The sequence below is a fragment of the Aythya ferina genome, assembly GCF_964211825.1.
Source record: "Aythya ferina genome assembly, chromosome: 3".
NCBI classification, from domain to species: Eukaryota; Metazoa; Chordata; class Aves; order Anseriformes; family Anatidae; genus Aythya; species Aythya ferina.
Window position 1 is genome coordinate 107,068,986 of NC_140298.1, and position 16,550 is coordinate 107,085,535.

The following is a 16,550-nucleotide window of genomic DNA, read 5'->3' on the forward strand; positions in this document are numbered from 1 at the left end:
TGATCGCCTGCTTCCCCTGCAAGTGCTGCATGATGGCTCTCAGGAGGATCTGCTCCATGAGCTTTCCTGGCACTGAGGTCAAACTGACAGGCCTGTAGTTTCCCGGGTCTGCCCTCCGGCCCTTTTTGTAGATAATTAATCTATATAATAATAATAATGTTATTATTATTTTCCTGTCTTATTAAACTGTCTTTATCTCAACTCACGGGCTTCACTTTCCATTTCTCTCCCCTGTCCCAGAGAGGGAGGGGGGAGGGTGAGCGAACGGCTGCGTGGTGTTTAGCTGCCAGCCGGGTTAAACCACAACACTTAGGTGAGGTTGCACATGGAGTACTGTGTCCAGTTCTGGACTCCCCACTACAAGAGAGGCATGGAACTACTGCAGTGGTCCTCCCAATGGATGACCACAAAGGTGATGAAGGGACTGGAGTATTGCTTGAGAACAAAGAAGGATTTGTGGGTGATGTGAAGGTTGGAGGTCATCTTGGGTATAAAGATCACAAATTAATAGTTTTCAATTCTTGGAAAAGGAATTCTTGGAGTTAGCAGAATGGACACCTTGTACTTCTGGAGTGCAGGCTCTGGCCTGTTTAGGACACTGGTTAACAACGGTCCTTGGGAGGCTGTCCTGAAGGGCAAAGAAGTCCAGCAAGGCTGGACAGTCTTCAAGAAAGAAATCTTAAAAGTGCGGGAACAGGCCATCCCCATGAGCTGAAAGACAAGCTAACAGGGAATAACATTGGCCTGGTTGAACAGAGAGCATTGGAAGAAGGGGCAGAACACTCAGGAGGACTATAAAGATGTCGTAAGGCTGTGCAGAGACAAAATCATAAGGACCAAAGCCCAACTTAATCTGCTTAATCTGGCTACAGCAATTAAAGACAATGAAAAACACCTCTAAATATATTAGCAAAAAAAGGGAGGACTAAGGAGAATTGCCATCCTTTTTTGGATGTAGGGGGAAACATAGTGACAAAGGGTGAGGAAAAGGCTGAGGTACTTAATGTCTTATTTACCTCAGTCTTTATTAATAAAACCATTTTTTCTTTGGGTACCCAGCACTCTGAGCTGGTAGATAGGAATGGGGAGCAGAATGAAGCCCTCATAATCCGAGAGAAAATGATTAGTGACTTGCTACACCACTTAGATGCACACAAATCTATGGGGCCTGATGGGATCCACCCAAAGGTATGGAGGGAGCTAGCAGTAGTGCTCACAAAGGCACTTTCCGTCACTTAGAAGCAGTCCTAGTTGACTGGAGGCTAGCAAATATGATGCCCATCTACAGGAAAGGCGACGCAGAGAACTACAGGCCTGTCAGTCTGACCTCAGTGCCAGGGAAGGTTATGGAGTGGATTATCTTGAGTGCCATCATGCAGCACTTACAGGGCAACCAGGTGATCAGGCCCAGCCAGCATGGGCTTATGGACAGGTCCTGCTTGGCTAACCTGATCTCCTTCTATGAAAAGTGACCCCCTTATTGGATGGGAGAAAGGCTGTGGATGCTGTCAACCTAGACTTTAGAAAAGCTTTTGACAACATTTTCCATATCAATCTCCTGGAAAAATGGGCTGCTCATGGCTTGGATGAGCACCTACTTTGCTGGGTAAAAAACTGACTCTTTTAGTTCAAAACCATTACTCCTTGTGTTACCATTACACCACCTGACAAAGAGTCCCTCTCCAGCTTTCCTGTAGCCTCCTTTAGGTACTTGAAGGCTTCTGTAAGGTCTCCCTGGAGCCTTCTCTTCTCCAGGCTGAACAACCCCAACTCTCCTTCATAGGAGAGGTGCCCTAGCCACTTGATCATCCACATGGCCCTCCTCTGGACTCAATCCAACAGGTCCATGTCCTTCTTATGTTGTTGGCCCCAATGATGAACGTCATGTTTCATAGATGCTTGCATCTCTTCTTCTGTAAATGGGGGGATGTGACTAGAGCACTTCCTAGTGAATACTGAAGCAAAAAAACTTCCCCATGTCCTGGACAACCAGCTCTCCTGTTTTCTTCAGCAGAGGGCCTACATTTTCCCTAGTCTTCCTTTTATCACCAATGTACTTGTAGGAGCCCTTCTTGTTGTCTTTAATGTCCCTGGACAGATGTAATTCTGACTGGGTTTTAGCTACCCTAACTTGATCCCTGCTTGGTACTCTAGCAAGCAGATTTCTGAAGAGGCCCAAGCCTGTTCTCCTGAAGTCCAGGGTAGTGGGCTTGTTGTATGCCCTCTTTTCTGCCCTAAGGATCTTGAACTCCATCATTTCATGGTCACTGCAGCCAAGACAGCCTTTGCCTGTCACATTCCTCACAAGCTCCTCATTTTGAGAATGATGCCCAGTAAAACACCTCTCCATCTTGTCTCTTCTATCTCATAGTATATTAGAATGGGATAGTACCTTAGAATTACAATGTCTTGTTTGGCGTGCCAGTTCAAGGGAAGAAATGACAGCAGAACCTACATCAAGGAATATATAATCTGAGAAAACATCCTGGAAAAGGAAGAGAAGAAGGAGAAACACTGAGATTTCACTTCCTTCATGGGAGACAAATACACGTCCTCAATTACCTTCAGAGTCTGTAGATAATATTATCCATTTCACAGTTTTTTTCCACATTCATTGTTAGAAGCACAGCAAATGTTAGAAAGATTTTTTTTTATTATTTTTTTTTTTGTATAGCATATATGTCTCTGATAACAGTGCATATATATATACCCAGTGCTCTCATCTCCAGAGAATTAGCAGATACAATTTAAAGCAATAGCAGAATATCTACTAGATTTCCAGTACTATATCTGAACTGTGGGACACAGGAATATTGCCCTGCACCTAGGTCTGAATGCATGTCTTGTCTGCGTATTGGCCCTGCTGAATCCAAAACAATTTTGCTGAAAGAGACACATGAAGTGTCTTAGGAGGTAACAATATATACCAGTAGCACAGCCTAGATGTCACTAGAGAGTCTCTAGTATTTTTCTTTTCTGTGGGAACAAAATATTACTTGAGAAAGAAGGCTTTTGTTTTTAATTTTTGCAATTTCCTTTTTTTTTCTTTATTTTTATCTTTCATCTTTTTTTTTTTTTTTTTTTTTTTTTTTTTTTCTATTAGCTGTTAGAGATAGGTGGGGGTTGGGAATATGACTCAGTGGTACTGTTTCCCTGCTCATAAGATACAGGCAATCTGTAAAAAAAGATCTGCAGGTTATCAGTAAAGCAGGTTATTTACATGAAAGGTATTTTGAGGGTAAGCTTGCTCCAAAATTCCTTCTGTTTCTGTAGGTAGCCTACCTCTTCTGATTGGGATGGAGCTTTGGATCTGAATGTAGTGTACAGGAAATGCATTACTTTTTCTTAGTAACATGAATCTGTAGACAAGATCAAAAATCGCTCAACCTCAGTGCAGCCTCTCTATTTCCCCACTGTCTGTGGCCTGACCTTGCCTGTTCTATCTGAGGGGATGGGGGGCTTATTTCCAGGGCAAAATTCAACATGGAAGCAAGTGGTTTGGGTAGTAGCCAAATAGTGAGATATATAGAGTACATTGACCATGCTTAACCAGGCAAATTCTGCTGAGAATAAATAATTTCTCAGGTTTTGACTTTGCTTTATAGGATGATAGGTTACCATGTGAATTATGTAGTTGCAGTATAAATGTTTTATGCAAGTACTTTTAGTCTAATTGTCTGCATGAATATAACATGCCCTTAGAATAACAATTAAATTTGTGCATGTGAGAAGTGAGGCAAACCCTTGATTCTTTGATCTTTGTGCAACCTATTGAAACTCAGTGGACAGCACCACCTCCAGGTATATTAACCATCACAAAACTTAGAGGAAAGAGCATTGGCTGTTGTTTTTGTTACTGTTGTTGTTTTGTTTTGTTTTGTGTTGTTTTTAGTAAAAAGCTAAGTTAGTAAGATCTGAATTATTTTATGTTCTCACCCAGCTCATGGTACATTAAACACTTCAAGTCTCTGGTTTTGTTATTCCTTATTTTGTGATTCTCTCAGTTTAAAATAAATGTAATTTTAGATAAAAACTTTCTGTTCTCTTTCTGCCTGTAAGGAAATGTATTGTAACAATAGATGCCATAAAATTACTATAATTAAATAATGAGCAATTGGGGAAGTATGGGACAGTAAGAAGAATGGTTCCTTGCATTTTCTTCAGGAAATGTACTTTTTCATCTTGGCGTTTAGGAGGTTTGGATTTGTTTTAAACTAGTTTTTGTTTGTTTGTTTTGTTGTTGTTTTGTTTTGTTTTTTTCCCTATTTTTTATTTTTTATCTTCTCACTTATTACAATACAGAGACCAGATGCCAAACATACATGAAGAATAAAATCTCTTCTGGGGAATGTGCTGTTGCAGTTACTTGCTTTACGGGTCATTTTTATTTTAGTGCTTCGCATCCAGTATTTTAAACAACATCTGCCTTACCCAAGAACATAATTCGGAAACCATGTAACAACCTTTGTAGCAGTTGGCCACATTCCCAGTTTGAGTTCCTCAAAAGCCTTGGCTATGGGCCGCAGATGAAAGGAAAGCAAAAGCAACAAGATGGCTTAAAAAGTGGTCTACTTTCAAATATGGCAAAGTAACAAAGGCACTTTATTTCCCTCCCATTCTGCTCCTTGTGTGTGCTCAGATTAATACCTGATGGCTTAAGTGACTGAACAAGTTTTTACTCTATGCTCCTGTTAGCTTGGTAGGGCCCATTCCAATACCAGATCTAGATAATATCTTGCCTCATGTTGCATTTAAAGATTTATTTTCAAAGTGGTAAGTGGTTGCACCAAGCTAATTCTCTTTGAAAGAGCTTCACAGATACTCATGATTTAGTTGGCATGACTGACCCCTTCCCCTTCAACTGTTTTTCTTCCAGTGTCATGTCATTATAATGGCTACAGTTGCTCCCCAGTGTTAGTGACAAAGAACAAGCCAAGGAAGAAAATGCATTTTTTCTACACAGTAGTATTTTTCCTGTGCAGAGAGCTATCAGGATTGAGCAAGAAGTGACACTTTAATCCATTGGCTCTCCCATGTGATGACAGTGATGCTTTTTACCTAGGATTGTGTTATCTGGTTCAAAAGTACATGAGCAGTGACAATGATGTCCTCTTTATTTATTAAGATTCAAAATGTGCCACACAAAGTAGAATATTTTCTTTGAAATAACAGAAATTATTTCAGATACATGTTGCCTTCTTCTAGTGAAAGTTAAAGAAATACATGTATAATAGAGGGAATTAGATCTGCTAGGACTTTCCATGTGTGGCAGCTATTGGTGGTGGTCAGAGTATGACAATGTTTAGAGGAAGAAAAACCAGACTTGGAAGAAATGTGTTGATGTGGCACCCTGCGTAGAGATACTAGAGACTAAGGGAGGAACATCATTGGTAAAGAACATCTGGGCTTGGACAAACATTTCTTCTTGTTTAGGAGAGGAAACCAGAAAAACTTGTGTTTCATGTAATGCTATATGTGTTTATAATGAATGAAATGCTGATTGAGAGGTAGATTGATAATGTGGAACATGCTGAAAAAGTGAAGATACAGAAGGTCAGTGAAATGAGAATACATTTCTGCTCGTAATTAGACAAGAAGTGGTTGGGAATATGCTAAGTGTTTTAGAGGCCTGAGTGTTATACGTGTTATGCCTGAACACAGTTGGGTTCAGCTTTGATAAACAAAACATGTAGATATATGCTTAAGTTTAAGCACATGAATAATCTCAAAATGGGACACACATATTTAAAGCTAAACGTATGCTTAAGTGTTTAACTAGATCAGGATCTGAGTACTTAGTTTTAGGCTATATTATCAGTTGCCTCTTCTTCCCATTTGATTTAAAGGAAAAAGGTCATTGATTATCCAAAGACAAGTATGGAATGAATCAAACACAATCTTTCATCGAACATTTTCTCTAAAAATATCTTAAAAGAACCTAGAGAATAATACAAATATATACTCTGAACACACTGATACAGAAGACTATCATGTCTACATATTACATTTGCTGTTGAATATTGCATTTTTTCCCCATTTCCTATTACCTTTCAGCCCTTCCTGTTGTATTAAGTAATACTCTTGGCACTACAGCCTAGATAAAGGACATTGTTTCTGATGTGTAATGGTAATGGTGTAATTCATCATTTAGCACTTCATTTATATTCACATTCACATTTACACTGCATGGCTTATTATGTGCTGCAACAGAATATGTCTGTAAACTAAAATTATATTATGGTTTATAAAAAAAAAAAGGTTGCTTATTATGATTGTGCACTTTTACTATATAGATTCTTCCTTTCAACTTATTTAAAAACTTTTACTTCCACATTATTAATCTACCTCTCAATCAGTTTTTCATTCATTATAAACACATACAGCATTGCATGAAACATAAAATTCAGAGACGTGAAATGTTTGACAATTTTAATGTGGGAATTTTATTTTGTGTGGAATTTATCAGCTGATATTCTCAGAGTACTTTACAAATGCTAATTGATTGGCTTTCAGATCCAAGTGAGTCAGATGGACATCTCTAGTTCTAATGAGACACAGAAAATGAGAAACAACAAATTGTGCTGAGCTCATTCCCACAGGTTTAGTTGTTGCTGATTCATCATTACACAGCTTAAAGTTTAAAGCCAAGATACCTCCAGATCCTTGAAGGTTGTCAGATAATATTGTAATTACCCCCAAGTAACTCTTCAAAATTACTCTTGTCTACTAGATAATCCTTAAAGGGCTTTTTTGAGATAATATGATATTTAGCACCCATAATCACTAAAAAAAATGTTTTTCTAGACAATTTTGTTTTGGTGTTGGCTAGGAACTTTGCAGCTACAAATACATGTTCTTACTATTCATAATAAAGATTGTTTCAAAATATGCTCATTTGAATCAGATTTTCTATCGCAAAATATGGTCTGAAACAGAAATAGTGGTTTCTTATATAGTGGGAAACCAAGATACGTGTTTTCCTTCCTTTTCACTTCTTCCTTCCCTTACTTTTCAAAAATCATGCCCTTGAGAACTTAAGTTTGCCAACACATGTTTTACATGTTTTAAATAGCCTCAATGTTTCATGTATTACCTGGGAAAAAATTACTATACAGTATCTCAAAATGTCTGCTCAGAACACAAACAAACAAACACTGCATTGTTTTACAATTGCTTTCAGATATTTTGTAGCTTATAAGGAATGGCGTAACTAATTGTTTTAATGAATAGAAGTGCACAAATTAGCACTGACTGCTTAGATACTGAAGATATTGATAGATACTTATCTATCAATACTCACATACTGCAGATACTCATACTCTCAGATATTGCAGAGTAGAGGTGGTTTCAGCCTTGGTAAAGATAGACCCAAGTGAACTCCATTTGCACCAAAACTGATAAGTCCATTTTCACCTGGGCAAAATCAAAATATTTGCCCCGCTCCCCTCCTTCTTGGGCTGATCACAGGTGATTCACATAGTTGTACCAGGCCAGCAGAACAGCAGACTGGAACAGGGACAACGGTATGGTCACAGAATCACAGAATCACAGAATTGACTAGGTTGGAAGAGATGTCAAGACCATCGAGTCCAACCTCTGACCTAACACTAACAAGTCCTCCACTAAACCATATTGCTAAGTTCAACATCTAAACGTCTTTTAAAGACCTCCAGGGATGCTGCCCTGGGCAGCCCATTCCAATGCTAAACAACCCTCTCAGTAAAGAAGTTCTTCCTAATATCCAACCTAAAACACTCCTGGCACAACTTTAGCCCATTCCCCCTCATCCTGTCACCAGGCACATGGAAGAATAGACCAACCCCCACCTCACTACAGCCTCCTTTAATGTACTTATAAAGAGCGGTAAGGAGAAAACTCCAGGCAGAACAAACCCAGCTCCCTCAGCCGCTCCTCGTAGGATTTCTTCTCCAGACCCCTCACCAGCTTCGTCACCCTTCTCTGGACTCACTCAAGCACCTCGATGTGCTTCTTGTAGCAAGGGGCCCAAAACTGAACACAGTACTTGAGGTGCGGCCTCACCAGAGCCGAGTACAGGGGGACGATCACTTCCCTAGACCTGCTGGCCACACTGCTTCTTATACAGGCCAGGATGCTGTTGGCCTTCTTGGCCACCTAAGCACACTGCTGGCTCATATTCAGCCGACTATCCACCAATACTCCAAGGTCTTTCTCTGCCAGGCAGCTTTCCAACCACTCATCTCCCAGCCTGTAGCTCTGCTTGGGGTTGTTGCGTCCCAGGTGCAGGATCTGGCACTTGGCCTTGTTGAACTTCATACAGTTGACCTCAGCCCATCGGTCCAGCCTATCCAGATCAGTATGGTGTTCCCAGCTATCCTTAAACTCTGACAGATGGACACATAGAAACTCAGATTAAACAGTCAGAAAAACTGCATAGGAGAAAGTTATAAACCCTTTATAAGGCCATGGCTGTGGCTGCTTCCTCCCCCAACCCCAGAATATAGAAAATAAATATTATTTTCTTGTTACTATTTTTTAAGTGAATAGACCATGCTGTTCTTGTTTTGTATGACACTCTGGTAAACCTTCCTTGCATTATGTTCTGCATGCACGTTCACATGAGTTTACAAGAAAATTTTCTTTTAAGATTGCCAACAGCTAAAGACTTAGTTTTACTAATAACAAAGAATTTCTGTCTAGTGACATTCATGCTAACATACAAAATATGTTCACATTTACAAGAAAGCATGAAATCAGCTGTATATAATTGACAGATACAATTTAATACCTCAATTTAAATAATGTAATAAAATACACTGAAAAATGTTCTACTACAATAGTACTTGTAAAGTATTAAAGATGTTCAAAATATAAAATGATGCCATTTGTCCTTGGTTGCTTGTGTTTTCGCAATATGAGTTATGAAAGAATGGAGCAGAATGCTACACTATTTATCTTCTTTTTCTTTTTCTTTGTTTTTGTTTTTATAACTAAAAATATATATTAAAACTTCAAAACAAAAACTTTTGGGAAGGAAGGCCAATTTTTCATTTAAATTTCATTTTTTAAGTTTTATTTAACATTCTATGTTATGTTTACCTTTTTTTTTTTTTCTAACAGACCTCTGATCATAAATATTTTCATATTTATAAAAGAAAAAGTAGTATTTCTCAAACCATAACAACTGATGATATTTAGATACATAAAATAAAGATAAAGCTTTTCAACTTAAGCTAATATAACATAACTACAATAAATCTCTTTTAGAAGCAACCTCTTTTCTGATGTCGGTTCAAATTTTTCACAGCCTCTTTTTCTTTTTGGCTCATTTCCTTTTCAGAAGAGGTTGTTTTATTCCGTTTCAAGATCCTAACTCTGATTTATTTATTTATTTATTTATTATCATTTGCATTGCTTGTAAAACAATGAAAGATTATTATAGTCAGATAAATAAATATATTTTCATTAAAAACAATATTCATATTTCATTGAACCAACCTTGTTTAACTTCCTATAGAGGAAAGACTGCTGATGAGTTCTTGTTGACAATGATTATTTAGTGCCGAATGAAGCTGCAACATTTACATAGGACTCAGAGCAAAGCAACTTAATATCTACTGAAATATGATATTTTTGTCTTGTGTGCATCTTCTTTAAATCTTTAAAAAGTGTTGTAAATCTATTTATATTCTTATTACTTTAATGTCATGTTTGATGAATGGTGGTAAGATTTTAATTGACAATTCATGAAAGGTATTCTTATGTGAAATTTTAGGGAAAGAAGTGAAACACAAATAACAGAAGAATGGGGTCGATAAATTACATAAGAAAAAAAAAAAAAAAAAAAGGAAATATTGCATTTTGTAGCTATTCAAAATAAACATTTCCTGCTGGACTGAGATGAAGGATTGTGTGAACATCATATTAGAGACACAATATGTGCCAGTTTCTAATGTCCTTTGTAGTAACCATGATTTTTTTTATTTTTTTTTGTAAATTCTCAAAATCATTTTGCTTCTGGACATTTGGAAGTTCAGACAAAGAGCTTCATTTATTTATTTTTTTTTTTATTTTTATTTTTTTCTTAAGATTTGTATTAACTTGTTATAAACTACTGATAGAATGAAAGAGCCTGAGCACTGGATTTTATCCCAAGGTTAAATTTCCTGAATACTCTGGACTTGATATATGGAGAACGTACTGGAGAGAATGCTAAGAATAGCCAAAAAGGATAATATGTATGATGGAAAGGGAAAAAGACAAATCTTGGGTAGATTTTTTAAAAAACTATTGTAACGGTAAAGATTAACAGGCCAAAGAACAACCTCACCCAACTGTGCAGTGTTGCACTGTTAACTTAGATTCTTAGCGAGGAATTCAACTACAGTCTGTATCTCATCATGTGGTAGAAATATCACTTATTTAACAAAATTTAATAAAGTGAAGACATTTTGAGTCATGTGAGTCTCACATGGTCAGTCATATGTTGAGGTGTGCAGGCAGTATAAATGTCAGCTATATTTATTATGAATGTACTCTATGTTTGTGTGACCAGATTTACATCTATGATCTGGTACTGAATACTTACAAATTGTCATGAAATAAAAATATTAGCATGAAAAAAGAGACTAGAGTGATTCATTGGGAATCAAAGAACAGGTCATTGGCTGTAGAAATTGTAAGGAGCATGTTGGGCTTCCAAGGAATATGTGGAGGAAAATCTGTTTTCAGTTTGTTCATTTAAAACCATACTTGAAAATAATTGTTGGAATAATCTTACCTGACAAGTTAACATAATAGATCACATTTACCATAATTTGAATGATTCAATGGAAAACAAAAACAATCTACATTTCTTTCTTTCCTAAAAGCTACTAAACTATTTTACCATTTTGACTACAAGACATATGTCCAACTGACTTTAAGCCATGCTCATTCCTAAATTTTACACAGTATGATCCACAAAACCTTTAAGATATTTTTCAGATCACTTTTGTCTCCAGCTGTTCTTTAAAGACCAAGTGATTGGACTCACAGTTAACAGCTGTTTATTAGAAATTACAATTCATAACCTGGATTGGAATTGTAAAAACATTGGAAAAGGTGATATAACTTTCATTATCAAGACAAATTCACTGCCATGGGCAAAATTACTACATAATCCTGTTTATTAACTAGTTATTTAGATCACTGTTTCTACTTAACATTATCTGTGACACTGTTGAAAATGATGCCAATTATAAGAATATATCACTCATATACTTAGTAGTTTAACGTGTCCAAGTTCATGCATGTTGACAGTAATATTAATGTTGAATTTTAATTACAGCATTCAACACTGTGTCCCTACCAAAGCTATGGCTGCTGGCCAAGAGTTAAGAGGAAAGATTCCACTTCCTTTTCTGACAAAAGCTATAATAAAAGGAAATGGAATTATATCAGTCCTCTTTTCCTGAGAGAGATAGTAAAGAGACTAGGAAATGCAACAACATAGTCTTGCTTCAGTTTCAAGATTACTCCTTATTGAAGGAATGAATCATTAACAAGATCTTTTCACCTCTAGACTTGTGACTCAACTGTAGTCAAGGTCAATAGAGCTGAAAGGCATGACTGATCAAGTGAATGTTTCGCTGACAAAAAAAAACTCAGATGATGTACCTTTTGTGGAGAAAGATATCTGTAAAATTACCTTCACTTTCCACCCCAGATCTTACCATAATTGGAAAAGGCAGTTGAACAGTCTGAGGACATGGACAACCTTTCTCCTAATGGGTGTTCTTTAATGTCTTTGGTGGTTTTATGAGACAAATGAATTTGACCATCCACAGGAAATTATAACTCTGCTTCCTATCACATAGTTCTTTATGTTCCAATTCAGTAATGTTTTTTTTTCAATGAAACATTCACAACATAACTTCAGAACTCTTATTCAAATTATTAGTTCAGCCTGCACATTCCTCTGGTATGCATGGAAAAGGAACCACACTGAAAGAAATGTTTTCAGGCACTGATAACAATGGAGAATTCATTCCTCCCCCTAGAATGTTTGCAAAATCACTTCAACATCCTCATTAAGTCCTTCTCTCATTTTTGCTGCAACAGTTTTGACTGTATAAATCTGCTGGCGATCTTAGTCACTCTACATGGCTCACAGTGACTTAAAAGCAAATTCACTTATATTCTTTGTGTACCATAATGTCCATTATCTAATTCTGTGATTTTACAGACTGTCTACTTGTGCACATGTAGGATATGTGAGATGACACATTATGCATGATACAAGAATATAAATAATAAACTATGATAAAGTTCTGAATCACATTGAAGTTAATGCAAATCTGAGACTTAAGTGAGATTCATCATTGAGATTTAGGGTACAATTCATCTCATGTCTCCTAGTCATCTATTTAAGGATGAGGTACACTCCAGACAACTACTTTCGGTCAGATGAATCTTTGCTGACATGCTTTTCTGTATACTCTAAAAATTTTACCAGAGACAAGATATTATAAGTCTTTTCAAGTTTCTAAAATCCTGTTGTGCAAGACTTATGCATTAGGTCTCACAAAGCAATGGTCCTCCATCCATACTACGAACTGTTTTATGTGATAGGCACACACAGATATGCCATGGGGTGTGCTCCAGGATTAGGTATTATGTTTTCAGGAAAGGCACTTGATTTGATGCATGGCTGCTGATCCTTCTGGCTGTTTTGCTGCTGCTTCACTCTTTCTCCATCAACTCAAGTGACCAGCTGCAGCAGTCTCATTGAGTCCTGGAACATGAAAGAGTCAGTGTTAGTACACTGTACAGCTATTGCAGAGTGGAAAAGACGATTTGCTGGGGCTAAGAAAACAAGTTTCATATTCAGAACCTGGGATCTGTTTGGTCTGCCATGCTTTTTATTAATTCATTCACTGCAAGTCCACTTCTTCCCTGCACTTTGCATCATGACACTCAGAAAAATCTCTGGTCTTGTTCTCTCAATTGTCACTGGAAAATTATTTCAAGAGATCTCTGTATCAACCATGACCATCACACCCAGACAAAAAAAAAAAAAAAAAAAAAAAAAAAAAAAAAAAAAAAAGAGGATGTGGACTAGGAAACCCTGCCTTGTCTTGGTTGTGTTACCAGCTCCTTAGTCTAACAACTGACAAATGCTAAAGCAACCTGCATCAGCATACAATATTCTGGCCCATTACTGTATCTATAACACCACTCACTGCATGGCTTCATGCATGTGACTTGTTTGCAGACCTTTGCAGCTTCTCCCTCAATTCAGATCTTCTTATCTTGAAAACTAGAAGATATTTAATCAAATAGTGGAAAGGTAAAAATATCTGAAGATTGCCTCAAAAAATTGAGGAGTATCCTTTGATATGCATGTAGGGAAATGCAACTTCTATAATCACTCCCCTTTGTATACTAAATAGTTATATTCTAGTTTATATTTGAAAGATAACAAACACTTTGACTAATACTTATTCTATGCTCACTATTTCCCTTGAATGTTACTGAGGAAATTAAATGACACATTTTCCAATCATTTTCCAATTCTATTAGAAAGATGGATCTACCTGTCTTTTTTTTTTTTTTTTTTGTCCCTTGTATAGCTAGCACATATCTCATTTGTGATTCTGTTTCCAAATACTTTATGCAGTTTCTCTTTATAATAAATAACCTTTGGAACCTTTCCAAGTTTCCAAAGGTGGTTATAGCATTGTTAACCCTATTGTAAACCCACTTGGACAAAAACTAGTCAAGTCACTTTTCCTCCTCAAAACACCAACGTCTGAATCATTAAAAACTGTGATAAAATGAATAAATGTTGATATTTTCTTTCTAGTACTTACATTCTAGTTTTTGAATTTTTAGTACTCTTTTTCACTAAGACTTATCCACAGATTAAAAAAAACAGAACTTTTTTTTTTTTTTTGATTCAAAAATAAAGAAAAATAAAGTTCTCTAATACTCATTTTGCTTTGTGAACAGGAACAATAAGTAAACCACACATTATTTCAAGGCTGAGGTTAGAATCCTGAGGCTACAAAGTACTGTTGTCACTTTACTATTTGTAGTTTGTATTTTTTTACCATAAACAGTATATCTCTGATCTCTCAGTTTTATAGCCCCATCCATAACCTCAGAATAATATTTTCCAGACACACAGTACAGCCGTATACAGTATGGTTGCCATCAATTTTATTTTAGATTGAGGAAAATCAAACCAAAACAAATATGTATTTCATAAAATGTTACAAATAGTCTCTTTCCTATCTACGATGAAAAAAAGTAAAGGTTCAGAACACAGAAAACACCATTGAACAAGACAATTCTTCACACTTACTGTAAACTAACGTATTTGCTCCTATATTATTCACTCTTACTCTTATGAAGTTTTTAACATTGTTTCTGAATATCAACCTGCATCCCACACCATTCTTGTAATGTAGGCTAACATCAGCTATAGCTGATTTGAAATTTTGTGTTAAATCCACCTTTGGAAAAAAAAAATGCAGCCATTTAGAAACAATGTATTTTAAGCATAGCTGTTGAATAAGGATTGATATGGAGCTATAGAAAATTAATTTTAAAAACTGAATGCTATATATAGGATCCATTTTTATGCTGCTCTGTTGGCAAGTTGTGATCCCAACAGGCTTAAGAACTCCAGCAGGATATATTTTTTTTCCTTCCTAAGCCTTTGGAACGCTATCTATTTGTAGGTATCATATATTACCTCTGTGTGGGGCCTGCAGATGAAATCTATTCCAGGAGTAGTCCTTGTTGGTAGATTTCCAGAAAGCCATCTGTTCCCAATGGGGCATCTTGTCTGCCTTCTCTAGCAATTAGAAAGCAGCAGATGAAGACGCAAGGCATAAAAAAGGAGAAGGACATGAAAGAATACAAAATTATATAAGAAAGTCTTGTTTGTTGGAAGAAATGCAAGACTAAATTGTTAAAAATATAGAGGCTACAATCACCTGAACAAAAGAATTTGTTTATTTATTTTATTTTTACAAACTCCTTAAAATAAAACATGGTTCCTGTACCACTTACTCTCCACTGGTCATCACTGTTTGGATAAGTTGCTCACTACCACAAGTTTCTGATGAATCAAAATGAATCACTTTATGGTGAACACAATGGCCATCACACAAGTGTTTCCTCTTGAAAGCAGGAAACCTGGATTTTTCACTAGCAAAATGTATTTCATTTTGAATTTTTATTCTTTTTTGACTCTCTGATCCTGATATAATTATGCTTGATCCAAAAAATTAGAATATTATAACACATATGATTCTGATCCGTAGCCTGTGATAGGTCACTGTGGATTACAGTTTTGAAACATAAAAAATACCAATTTTGAATGAATATATGATAACACAAAAGAAGAAATTGACAAACTGTTTTTCTCTCTAAAACAGTGATGTGATCTAATCCTGATCACTTGGGCTCCCTCTACACTTATCAGTAAGAAGTCAACATCTCCAGAAAGTTTCTACCGTCTTATGTTTGACATCTCTCTTAGCAGGAATGAATCCTTTCTAGAAGTGCCTACAGCTCCCTTTTCCTAGAACAAAGAGTCATGATAACTAGCTTCGACTTCTCAGCTTGTTTTTAGACAGTTATTATCAGATCAGATGAATATTACTCCATTAAAAATAAATTTTAAAAGGTAAATAAAAACGTTTTTAAATGTAAAAATTAAAATGTAAAATAAAAAACTAGTGTTTTAACTTTACACTTAATCTTATCTCAGGTCTGTGATACAGAAGAAAATGATTCTGTGACAAAATGACATTCAAACATTTCTGTGTGATTTTTTGTTGTTCTGATCATTTTACCTCATAAGCCTGACAATGTGACTGTTTTTAATATGATGGATTTTCTGGCATTCTCAAATGGTGAAGTTAGGTAGACATTTTTTTATCCTTATGAATAACTAGCCACAGGAATTGCTATCACCATCACCATCGTTCAGCTAAAATAGGTAATTTTGAAAGTAAGCTATGCAACACAAAAGACATGGTGACTTCAGTCTATATCAATTTCCACTAAAAGCCAATGGAAGTGCATGCTTCATCTGCATTAAAGGGACATGAAGTAATTATGGTCAAAATACTACTGTAAAGTGAGTATTTATTTATTTATTTATTTACTGAAGTCAAATTTTTGTTTTATTTATCAGAGAAATAAGTTGAAAATAAGGAAAATTAAACTGGATGTCATGTAGTTAATCATCTGGTAGATTGTCATTCTGTGTATGGACCAGCCATTGGAGAGCACACTTCAGTAAGTTTGGAAGATATTTCCCAGTGCAAAGGAATGCGGATATACAGGAATCTAAGATTTCTGTTTTAGTCTGATTGTTCCATTGCTTCCTTTTTTCCATCAAACTGTTTCTTTACACCTTTTCATAATTCCAGTCCTATTCTCCCTAACACTTCATTTCAGTCTTGTTTTTCTTTCCCTCTCTCTTTTAGGGCCACATTCCTCACTTACCTTGGAATCATGCTTAATTTTGCCCATTCCACTCTATTTCCATAACACTGAGGCTGTTCCTGTGC

The 16,550-nt window shown here is 36.2% G+C and overlaps 1 long non-coding RNA gene across 1 annotated transcript; it reads right to left on the reverse strand.

The window, feature by feature from the left end:
* Window positions 1–11,129: 11,129 nt before the first annotated feature.
* On the reverse strand, window positions 11,130–14,823 carry LOC311434692. Its single transcript, XR_014691651.1, has 2 exons — window positions 14,720–14,823; window positions 11,130–12,754 (listed from the first exon to the last, which is right to left on the reverse strand). It is a non-coding gene; the product is annotated as an uncharacterized lncRNA (long non-coding RNA).
* Between the last annotated feature and the right edge of the window lie 1,727 nt (window positions 14,824–16,550).